The sequence below is a fragment of the Ips typographus genome, linkage group LG8, assembly GCF_016097725.1.
Source record: "Ips typographus isolate SLU linkage group LG8, UJ_Ityp_2.0, whole genome shotgun sequence".
NCBI lineage: Eukaryota > Metazoa > Arthropoda > Insecta > Coleoptera > Curculionidae > Ips > Ips typographus.
In genome coordinates, this window is record NC_138429.1 from 3,597,347 (window position 1) to 3,610,135 (window position 12,789).

Consider the following 12,789-nt stretch of genomic DNA (forward strand, 5'->3'; position numbering starts at 1 on the left):
TTATGTGTCCTTTCTTGATTTATGTCATAAATTATTGAAATAGAACAAAAAGCATCAATTATACCACCTGCATGGCATTTTTTCCAGATTGTCGTCTATTTAACATACATTGCAATGGAATAATTATACGTTTTGCAGAGACAGAACGCCATTTAACCAAGCATCAGCTGATTAACTGGCGCCTGCTACGTTCAAATCAAAGTCCCCTATAATTTCATTCAATAAATACGTATTTTATGCTGTACTGTGGTTTTTTTTGTTATTGTTGCGTTATAGTTTAATTCCCTTTTGTTTGATCGGTGATTAACGGAAAATAACAGTCGTTAACGGGGGCGTAACATGTTTTAATTGAGCGCACATTTTTTAATAAATAACAAACAAATCATCTTCTCTATGAATTATACATTATTGATCAGACCGCCTCAAATCCTACACCGTCCAATAAAAATGATCGCACCTAGGAATTCAGTGATAACAATAATAAACCAGTTTTACCTGATCTTGGAAACGGCAAGTCATTATAATTATTGTATTGTTAGTTATTTTTATAGCCGGTGGAAGAAAATCAAGGTAAACGATATAGAGCAATTACTGTTGCGACAGGTGTTTCCATTGTTTATATATTTTTATAGCGGTAGTAACAGATTTCACATTGTTTTAAAGATTCTTTACGTGTTTACTAACAAAAACACTTTGTTTTGAGTTTCCTTATTAAAACAAGCATTTCTCAAAAAATTTTAGTATATAAAATAGGTGTGACAAAAAAACAGTTTGTCAAAAGTGCGATTTTAAGTGAAGGAAGTGAAAATTTGTGGTAAATACAGTCATAATTACTAATTTAGAATGTCCATAAGACTACAGTGACATTTGACAAAGCCAAAACCTTAACTTAGTTTGAGAAAATGTATAAGTTGGATTTGTGACTGTCAAGGATATTAATTTCAAGTGTCAAAGAACACAAATTGACTGTTTAACATGTCAAAAGCTTGTCACTGAACAGTGGGTAGTTTGTGATTGGTTAAAAAAAGCAGCTTTCAGCTTGCTGCTTCTTTTTGACCAATCACAAACTACGAACTGTACATGTGAACTTACTTGCTTTTTACAAGCATTTCTCAACAATTTTAGTATATAAAATAGGTGTGACAAAAAAACAGTTTGTCAAAAGTGCGATTTTAAGTGAAGGAAGTGAAAATTTGTGGTAAATACAGTCATAATTACTAATTTAGAATGTCCATAAGACTACAGTGACATTTGACAAAGCCAAAACCTTAACTTAGTTTGAGAAAATGTATAAGTTGGATTTGTGACTGTCAAGGATATTAATTTCAAGTGTCAAAGAACACAAATTGACTGTTTAACATGTCAAAAGCTTTCAGCTTGCTGCTTTTTTTTTTGATCAATCACAAACTACGAACTGTCCATGTGAACTTACTTGCTTTTTACAAGCATTTCTCAACAATTTCGAGGAACAAATCTTTACTGAGAAAGGGATTTACGATGTAATACTTACAGTGCTTGCTTTTAGGTCAATAACAGAATATTTATGGGCGTAATATAATATGGTTTAAAAGGGCGCCAGCTAAGAATTCCTTCCGTCTACGACTACACAGCGCAGGTCGTAAATTTGCCAAATTTGAAAATGTGAATTGTTGGGAAACAAAAGAGATGACCCAGAGCAGCCAACTTTAAAAACCGAACATTCCGTAATAGTTAAGTTATTGGACACACTAAACGATTATTTGGCTCTGACTTCTACAAAATGGATGCTGAGCAATCCATCTTTTACGTAAATGCTTTAGAAAGTTTTAGCCCTTAGAAATTCGAAGGTTATTGAATAAACTTTTTATTTATTTTTCTAACTTTTAGCTATATTTTTCTCATAAATGATTGGAAATGCACATGTGACAAAAACCTCACTTTCTTGACAGTTGTGACGTTAAACTCACTTGACTTAAGGTCACGTGATAGCTAAGAATGCTCTAGTTTTGAACCTAACCCTACAAATACGAAAACCAACCTAACCGCTGTGAGGACGTCAACGTCGTAAACTATGTCAAAAGTCAAATTAAAAGATGGATAGTTACATCCAATGGCAACGCTTAAAGTTAGCTACGTCATACTGACAACAAAAACTGATTTTTTATTGGTGAGATAGGACCACTGTGTGATTTTAACGCATAAATATCTCAGAAACTGTAAACCTAGTAAAGTGTATTATTTTGAAGACTTCTGGGATAAAATCCTAATTAAAATAATGTTGGATTGTTGTGTAAGTCAATATAAATAAAAATTGTTTAACATTTTAATGACAAAACGTACATATAGACAAAGTTTTTGATTTGAAATTCCAATTAAACAAATTACTTGAATCGCTCTGTTTACACTTTTAGTGCGTTTTGTTAGTTGTTTTTTTACACATATTTTGTTCTAATATGTAGGTACGTTTTTCAAAAAAATCAATACTGTTACTAGTAAATCATTAATCAAAACACTCTTGCACAGCATATAAGTTTCCAACTAATCGTAAATCGTACAGCCTCAATGTCAAGCGCAATCAGTCGGCTAAACAAACAAACACAGAAAAAATAAATCATGTTAATATAATTAAAATCCCATTAACAAGATTTACATTTCGTGTTTTGATCAATAAAATGGGTTTTTTGTTCGGTTCGATTCCTCATCAAAATTCCGAGCGTACGATCGTTATTCTCCAATTAATTGGTTGAAAAAGTGCGATGGTAAAATCGAATGCTGCAGCATTAATTGTAAGAAACCAGTAGCGTTAATTACACGAATACGCAGAAAATCGAGCGTGCAATTATCCACCAATAATCGTTTTCCTTTAGCACTATCGTTTGCAACACCGCTTCGCCTTTATTCAATCAGTTTTCTCTATCTTCACAATTTTTACGAAACAAGATTTAAACGTTTGATAACGGAAACTGCATCTAATTTACCTGAAATACACTACAATAATACGTATTTTCTTTGCAAGTTTGCAAAGTTATCAACATCATAAAATTAGAAGGGTGTGTCTAGTTTGTATTCACGTGCAAGAGACAAAAGATTCATTGCATCAACTTTTCTTTTGTATATTATGTATATTGACGTCTGGGTGTCGTAATCGAAGGGCATGTACATAACTATAGGATATTTTTATATAATTTCCAATCATTAAATCATCCCTGACGCGCATACATAATAAGTAGTAGTAGTGGTAAGCATAATAATAATGATGCCTTTAAGAGAGAGATTTTGAATATGAGTTATTAAAAACAAATTGTGAATATTTTGAGTCAGGTCAAATCAAGTGAAGTTTGTCAAGTAATCTTTAAAATATTTGTTCAATAATTTGCTAGAACAGGTGTGCTACAGAAAAATGTTAACATTGAAACATCAATATCTCGAAATCTGTTGCGTTTCAATTTTTCATAAAATATCTGTTGTGACGAATTCAAAAACTATAATATTTTAAGAAACCAAGTTTGTCATTACTACGTTGATGAAGTTTATGACAAAAATACGCAACACAAAGAAAAAATAATAAATGACGTGTTTGAGCAAATTATTCATAAATAGTTTCTTGATTTGAAAAACGAATTTATGCCATAATTTTGCTGCTCACTGTATACAACTTGAAACACAATTTTTCAGAAACCTACTGTTGTACATTTATAGTTTCATGCTATGCAAATAGAGAATTTTGACAGTTCACAACTACTATCACGTGATTTTGTAGTAAAATTCTTAAGTAACGTCACATTAGTCAAATTCAGTACCATGGAGCTATAAATATCACTTTGCATTTTAATGACTTGATAATTTGATAGGTACACTAGTTTCTAACTGAAGGTGAGAAAACATTTGTGTATTATTTTTTAGTTGTTTTTCATAAATATGAAACCAAAAGTGAGATTTTCCATAACTGCACTAAAAGTGTTGTAATTTGCGTTTAAAATCACAAAACTAACACTATTATAAATATAACCCCCTGTAACTTACACAGTGACCTAAGTAATGTCCTACATTGGTTCAAAATTGATATGCAAATTTTCACTCTTGTTCATTCCTTGTCTGGTTTTTGCCATATTTTTCTGGTTATTCAAAAGTGTTAATAATTAAGTTTTTAGTTTAGCTTTTGAATAGAAACTTTCTTACACTCATCCACTGGTATTTTCTTCAATAGTAAAACGACGCTTACGCTAACCATCTGACACTATTGAAGCCAGTGTAAATATTAGCTAAACTTATTTATACTTAATTTTAGCATTCTGATTTCTAAGGAGATTAAACAGAAAAGGTTTTCTTGAAATTTTTTTTCCATCTAAATCACAAACAATTTTTGTATAAATTTGATATTCAAATATGTAGACTAGAAAAAAAGTACGTACAAGTACTAGTAAAGTTAGGAGGAAGAAATTAAAGAAAATCGAAGTTTCTTATCCTTTCTCTTTATCTGCTTTTGATAGTGCATTTTCACTTTCTACATCTTTCAGTCACAAACTATACTTTTTCTATTTAGTCCCTTACTCTTTACTTGTGTCTTTGCTGACAGTTATTTGTCAATTTACCTGCATATAAGCAATCTAAATTAAAAAAACAAGAGCAGGTATTTTATTTAAATCCCACAATGACGATCTGTTAATAATAATAATAAACGAGTTTGACAAGTGCACATTACTGTTCGCAATCGTAGGTTGGTATTTGTGGATGTGTTTCAAAATATTCCGATGCTAAAATAATATGTAAATATCGTGTTATTTGCAAGCTGCAACAGTTTCTTTAATCTGGTATGTATCTTTAAAGTGTACATCGGTATCCTGTTTGTCATTATCTAAGTGGGTACGGAATGAAATAAATTCGTACAGTAATTATTCTAACGCGTTTTATTGCATAGATCCGCGTTGATGCTATTTTTTTTTTAATTTGTAGACAATACTGCACTTTTCTAAGGTTTCGCCAATAATCACAAATACTCTAAATTCCTTACATTTAAAGGCTTATTGACTGTTGCAATTTTACCTGCTTCAACCTCAGAATTCCACAAGTTGAAGAACAATTCGGCAGACGATTGTCTGGTTTGGGGCAATTAACTTCACCGAGAAAGACGGAAGTCGATAATTTATCTTTTAGAAGGCATTTCTCAAATACCTCCACGGCCTCGTTCCCGATAAAACCCTAGAAAAAAACTAATCTCAAAGATTTCTAGCCTACTTTGAACTGTCACAACAATATGATGCATAAATGCGACCACCGTCGAGCAAATCCATTTGACTTTAGAATTTGGGTTACCTCAGAAGTCTCGTGAAATGCGATAGTGTTGTTATTAATTTGTTGTATCAGCAGACAGTATTATTATACTGCAGGAGAGTTAGATATAAGGATGTTCCGGATCGTTTTTTATGGCATAAGATCTAAGAGGAAGAGGAATAGTTGAGCTTTTGTTCAACTTTTTATTTGCAATGAGGGTGCATAAAATGCTGACATAATAGTAGATAAACAAGATTATTAAAAACTTTTCAGAATAAAGCTCTTAAGGAGGGCACAAGCTGTTGACATAATTTAGTACATTTATATATCAAAAAATCAAATATCATAAAGAATCGTTTTGTGGCATATAAACAGTCAAAAAATGTACAGGGTCTAGGTATCACAAATTTCTTAGATTTACTCAAATTTTGCAAGATACGGAAATAAGCTGAGAATTACTTTCTGCACCCAGTAGACTAGGTTTACATCAGTTCAGCATACTTGGAACAGAATAAACGCGTTTACTTCTGGCGAAGCCTAACTTTCTGATTTAAGATGGTTTCCTTTGGCAGTTTTTGAAAACCCTGTATATGTTTAACCGTTACGTGGTTTATAGAAGATGAAAGAGCAGCTCAAGACAAACATTTTAAGTTTTTCCGGTCTGTAAAACCTCAAAAATAAAGATTTTCAAAATTTTTAATGCGATTTTTAAAATAAGTCGAATATCTCGGAAACGATAAAAAGTTTACGTCCATTTTGCAAGACACCAAAAATGCTCAGAATTATTTTCTGCATTAGGTCGACTAAGTTTAGACCAAACTGGTTTAGACCAGTTCAGGATACCTAGAATAGAGTAAATGCTGTCACTACTGACAAAGCCACACTTTCTTGAACACTCTGTATATGTTTTATCGTTGCACGGTTTACAGGATGTGAAAGAGCAGTTGAAAACGAACATTTTCAGTTTTTTCCGGTCGTGGAAACTCCTAAAATGACAAAAATACAGAATTTTTAAATCATTTAAAAAAAAGTAAAAAAGTCGAATATTTCAGAAACGGTGAGAGTTCCAGAAATTTTACATGAGACCAAAAACGCTCAGAATTACTTTCTTCACCTAGAGTCGACTAAATTACTCCAATTCAGTGTATTTAAAACAGGGTAAACACGGTTAAATCTGGCAAAGCCATACTTTCTGAATTCTGATCTTAGGTGGGTTTCTTTGACACTTTTAAACACCCTATATAAATTGAAACGTTACGCGGTTTATGGGAGATGAAAGAAAAAATGACGGGGATACAGAATTTTTAAAATTTTTGATGCAATTTCCAAAAAAAGTAAAACAATTTTTTCAAGTTTTGCAAAAAGAAGTAAAAAAGTCAATGATGTATCTCAAAAACGGTTAGAGTTACAGAAATTTTACAAGAGACCAAAAATACTCTAGTAATATAATAATAGTCAAAATACACCAAATCCATGCTTTTAAAACGATGTAAACGCGATTATTTTTGGTAATTTTCAGATTTCAATTTTTTTTACAAAAAAACAGAAGATTTTCTAGAGATATCTAAAGAATTCTGAGAGACATCCTAAGAAATGGGGAGATCTGCGTAAATGAATAATTATTTGAGAAGATTTTTTGCTTTAAAACTTGTTTGCTCTTTCCATTAAATTCTCTAAAACATTCCCCATTTTTTTGTAGTAGCTTTTACAGGAAGCGAGACCCTTGTATAGTGAATCGAATCTTGGACACACTGTATACTCTTGGAAAGGCACATACCGTAATCAAAATATGCAAAAATGTAACAGGGTGTCTCATTTAAGAAAAAAGAACGAAATCATGTGAAAAACTGTGTAGATAAAGATCCTGTTTGTAATTTGTTGATATCTTAATGAGTAAAGCAAATGCAGCAAGAGTTCCAAAATAACGATTGTTGGCAATGATGGTAAGTCCAAATTGGCAAGTATTTGCGTAAATACTGCACATGTCGACTTTCCATTAAAATCCAACTAAGTCTACAGTATTTGCGTAAATAACAGCACTGTTTGTAGTTTGTGATTGGTCAAAAAAAGCAGACAGCTGAAATCTGCTTTTTTGACCAATCGCAAACTACCTACCTATTGTGCTGTGATTTAGGCATATACTCCACATGTGGATAATAATGGAAAGTCCCCATATTTGCCTAAATCCCACAAGTGTATGGTTTCCCCATTGCTGCTTCTTGACTTGATTTAGGCAAATACTGCACATGTGGACTTACCAATAACATCCAAGCTGACATTTAGTAAGAATATTCATTAATTGTTGTTTTCTTATTTATATTTTAATGGCGCCATACATTGTTTGAAGACGTATTCCATTCTAATGAAACCAGACACGTCCTGGAAAAGCCATCATCCCACGTTACATTGAAATCATATCCCCAACTAAAACAAAGTCATTCGGTCTTAGGGAAACTAAAGTTTTATAGGGTGCGTGGGTCGCGAAATTGTCTCTAATAGATATAGAGATAAAGTTGGCTGGATGCGGGCGTTATCCTGGCGGCGCAACGTCGTCGTTTCCCGAAGGATGTGGTGGCAAAAGCTGGAATCCTTAAAGCGTGATCAGGGAGGGGTTACCCGAAACCCGACTAGGAGAGAACAGCAGAACTTTCGTCTCCGATGCCAGTAGTCCAGTAACCAACGTACGGCAAAAGCGAAGGCAGTCTAGTATTGGCTGATGACGGTGGCTGGTGCGGCTTTTGGCGCGAATATTCAACTTTTGCGCTTTTACCGATAAATAATTGTTAAATTGTCATATTCGTGTTAAGTATACAATTAATAGTTTGTGAGAAAGTTTTATTCAAAAGACTCGAAGTTCTGGAGTAGCTGACACTCAGCTTCAGTAAGTTTGTATAGTTCCTAATTTTGTAGAGTACAAATTTTCACCACTAAGTATAGAAAAAATCAAATGAGTGAAACTTTGTTGCAAAATGTTATGTAATATTGCATTTACTTCCGAAAAATTAATGTACGATTTTTAAGAAAACATATAGAAGGTTTTGTCCTAAAATTTATTTAACCATCCATCTATGAATTAAACATTTTTTTTATTTATTTATGCGTTATTTCAAAATGGTACTTATTGATAATTTTCCACATATTTGTACGAGTTTGTGTTGTACCATAATAATACAAAACAATATTACTATTAAAGAAATATTTTAATAGGAAATTTTAGATTAAATAGCAATTATAAATTCCAAAATTTTATTAACGGCCACATTAATGTCAATTTCCTTGGATCGAGCACATCAATAACATCAAAATATATTGACGAGATAGTGGCTTTGTGTACCACTGTATACTAAAACATAAATGGCGCCCAACTTGGCGCCTGTCTTACTCAATTACCGAACGTTTTGTTTTACATTGCATAAATCGTATTATTTGTATCGATAAATAACACAAATTATCTCGTCTAAACGAATTTTATTGTATTTTTGTCACTGAAAAAAATATAATAAATTTTAATTATAAATTGTGCAAAAGAATGGTCATATTTTTGTGTTTGCTTAGATGGAGCTTTTTATTTAGAGCACTACACAAAAGAAATCCTGTAAATATTACCGTATTCCAGATTCCTATTTTATCAGTACCTTTAAAAGCAATTTAGACTAAATTCCTGGATAAATTAACTACCCGCATAATTAAGTAAATTACATAATATGACTTAACTAACTTCCTGAACTTATATGCATGTCTATTAAGGTTTCTGTTGGATTCAACAGAAGAAGTTTTGTAATAAAACCTTTAAAAAATCTGAAACTTTACCCTGTAACAACTCGGTAACAACGCTTTTTCAGACACAACTTTCTGCTTAAAATCCATTTCTCTAGGCATGGTATAGGTTTGGCCGTTTAACCCTGACTCACCCTGTATATCAGAAACCGTTTACTCCGTTTTAAGTATATTGAACTGGTGTAAACCTAGTTGACTGGATGCAAAAGGTACTTCTTTGTAAAGTTTTCGTAGCTCTAACCGTTTCCAAGATATTCGGTTTTTTTTTGGAAATCGCATTTAAAATTTTGAAAATTTTGTATTTCCTTCATTTTTTGGGTTTCAGTGACCTGAAAAAACTCGAAATGTTTGTCTTGATCTGCTCGGTCACCTCCTGTGAGCCGATTAAACAATTAAATAAATACAGGGTGTTCAAAAATACCAAAAAAAAAACACTTTAAGTCAAAAAGTATAGCTTTGCCAGAAATGTCCTCGTTTACCTCGTTTTAAGTATCTGAACTGATGTAAATTTAGTTGCCTGGATGCCAAAGATAATTTTAAGCATTTTTGATCCGGTGTAAAATTTCCGTAACTCTAATCGTTTCCGAGATATTCGATAATTTTTAAATCCCATCAAGCATTTTAAAAATTCTGCATCTCCGTCATTTTTAGGGTTTCAGCAACCTGAAAAAACTCGAAATGTTTGTCTTAAATTGTTCTCTCATCTCCCGTAAACCGCGCAATGATTAAACATATACAGGGTGTACAAAAATGCCAAATAAAACCACTTTATAGCAAAAAAAAGCTTTGCTAGAACCAGGATACTAGAAAACTCCTTTGTAAAATTTCTGTAACTCTAACCGTTTCCGTAATATCTATAATCGCATCAAAAATGTTGAAAATTGCGTACTTTCGCCATTTTTGGGGTTTCAACAATAAAAAAAAACTCAAAATGTTTGTCTTAAATTGTTCTTTCATCTCCCGTAAATCGCGCAATGATTAAACATATACAGGGTGTACAAAAATGCCAAAGAAAACCACTTTATAGCAAAAAAAAAGCTTTGCTAGAACCACGATACTAGAAAACTCCTTTGTAAAATGTCTGTAACTCTAACCGTTTCCGAAATATCTATTATAGTATCAAAAATGTTGAAATTTGCGTACTTCCGCCATTTTTGGGCTTTCAACAATCGAAAAAAATTCGAAATGTGTGTCTTAAATTGTTCTTTCATCTCCCGTAAACCGCGCAATGATTAAACATATACCGGGTGTACAAAAATGCCAAAGAAAACCACCTTATATCAGAAAGTAAATCTTTGCCAGTAGTGACCGCGTTTACCACGTTTTAAGTATGCTGAACTGGTGTAAACTTAGTCGACTGTAGTAAGAGAGTAATTCTGAGCATTTTTGGTCAACTGGAAAATTTCCGTTTAAAAACATATTTATTGTCAAAATCACATTGGTTTTGTGATACAGAGAGGTCAAATTAACTTTGATTGACAAGGATATACAATTTTTGAGTCCACACTTGATACAAGCTGCAAAAATTGTGTTGGGTAATTAGTATTGTTATTGTTTCTTTACTGTTGACTGTTATGCTTGGAAAATTATATGATCAGAAGAAGTAAATATTACGAAAAGTGTACACGCTTATAAACAAACATGTCAAATTTTTCTTAATAGAAATTTTCCTATTTTACATTGTCGAGCAACTTGTATTAAAATTTAGAAACTTAATTTGTTTTTTAGACTGGTTGTACAATTATTTTTCATACACAGTGCACTACTACTGAGGGTGTTTTAAAATGACAATAGTCAATTTAACTGGAAAAAATTACTGTTTAATGACGAAATATTTATCTCTGTTTACAATAATTACAATACAGCAATAATTTCCATTTACTTAAGACTCTAATTAGCAAATGAATCATATTTAAATGTCAAGAATTTTAATAGAGCTGTTTTCCTAGACTTACTTTTGACAATGTTGCAAACTTGATGTTTAAATGATAATTCGTGTAGGTTTTTTCTAAGCATGAAAAAAAAATTAACATAATAATGCATTTCGGCCATATGCAGATTATCTACTGAATTTCAGTACTGTTTTGATTACTAGGCCATACTTTCACTACTTACGTATACTGCTAATAATAAATTAAACCGCAGAGATCACTCAATCTTGACCCATTTTTTTATTTAACTATTTAATATAAATTACGAACCCATATCACATGTTTAATACCTCAAACTATCTACGTCACGCAATTATAGGATTTTCGACGATTTCTCTGTTTTCTTAAACCGTTAATTTCGTAGATCGTTAAAACGTCAACAGCTAGTTATTATCTTGATATTCGTGAATTCAAATTATTATCGTAATATTCGTAAATGGTGAGTCATAATCAGCATAGAATAAGGAAGTACAAATAAACGTAGACAAAAGAGGACAACGCAATAAATATCGTTTACGATAAAAATCTTAATAATGATAAGCTTCGATTTGATCGTCACAAGGATTTTTGAATTTGTTATTACACACAGTACGTTTCAGTTGTTTTTTTTTTCAGCAAAAATTGATAAAAATTGTTTGACTTGCTTTTATGCCTGCATGTAAATGATAATGTAATGGAAAACATGCAGCTACTAAAAAGTCCCCTTATGGGGCTGTACACGCAAATATAACACATTCCAATTTATTAGTCATTGTTTAGGGAATTATTAAAATGTGCAATTAAGATAATCAAAATATAATAATTAAGGCTGTAAAACGTACTCGAAACGAAATTAAATACAAAGAAACCAGGAATACAACAAAGCGTTATTGTATACGTTTTTACTGATAAGAGAAAGACGATTGTGGCTTTTAATCAAATTATGTTCTTTTGTTACAGCATCTAGTACAAAATATTGCGAAACATTTTGTAAAATTGTAGGGACAGAAGAAGATTACACTCATCTTCTTTAATAATTCAAATAATTACCACTTGACACTCTTATTTGTATTGTTACTACCAGTCACTAACAAGATTCAAAATGCTTCTTTTGCTTGTGCCAGATGTGTGGTTAATTGAAATCATTACTCGATATTGCGTAATGTGTCAATTAGTTGATTTAGTGCAATTTCTAAAAAATCAACATGTTATTCCTAGCAACAAGAAGTTTATTCCTTATTTATCTTTATTACACTTATGAGTATTCAACAACAACTTGATCTACTGTTTCTAGATTATTACTGTTCTAACCAACATTTAGTGTGGTAAAAATAAGCTGCAAAACAGCCTTTTGGAGGATATATTCAAGGTTAGATAAAAAAATATTCAGGATGTGATTCCCTTGTCAGAAGTGTGGGTTATTTTTATAATAATGTTGATATTAGTATAATTAATGCAGCCAACTATTAAATATAGTTCAGGTAATTGATTTCTGATGAGGTGGTTTAGATTTTTCTTCCACACAAATTTTTAAATTTGCTGCATATTTAGAAACCTGCATTCAAAATCATACATAGGAGTCCCATTATAAGAACAGAGATCTATGGCAAAACCATGCAATAGACAAAGATATTTCTGCTCAAACAATAATAAAACTGAAATTATTCATTACCTTTTTTTGTTTATATTTCTGAAGTTTTTAAAGAAAATTTTAATGCATTTATAATGTCAGTCTAATGTCACCAATCATAACTTACGAAGCAAATATTTGCTACAGCTACTACGGAATTTATTAGCGCAAACCATTACACGTTTGCAATTATTTCCTCAAAACCTGTTTGCTAAACGGGTA

General features: G+C 31.8%; 1 protein-coding gene across 2 annotated transcripts in view; it reads left to right on the forward strand.

Annotated features, from left to right (window-relative positions):
- Positions 1-7,897: 7,897 nt before the first annotated feature.
- cv-2 (crosveinless 2-secreting protein) overlaps positions 7,898-12,789 on the forward strand; it is a 54,194-nt gene continuing 49,302 nt past the window's right edge. Inside the window, exon 1 of one of the 2 annotated variants that reach the window (XM_081985325.1) lies at positions 7,898-8,135. The gene's annotated coding sequence lies outside the window, so the exon portion shown is untranslated. The remainder of the gene's footprint in view (positions 8,136-12,789) is intronic. The other variant, XM_081985324.1, reaches the window with a different exon arrangement.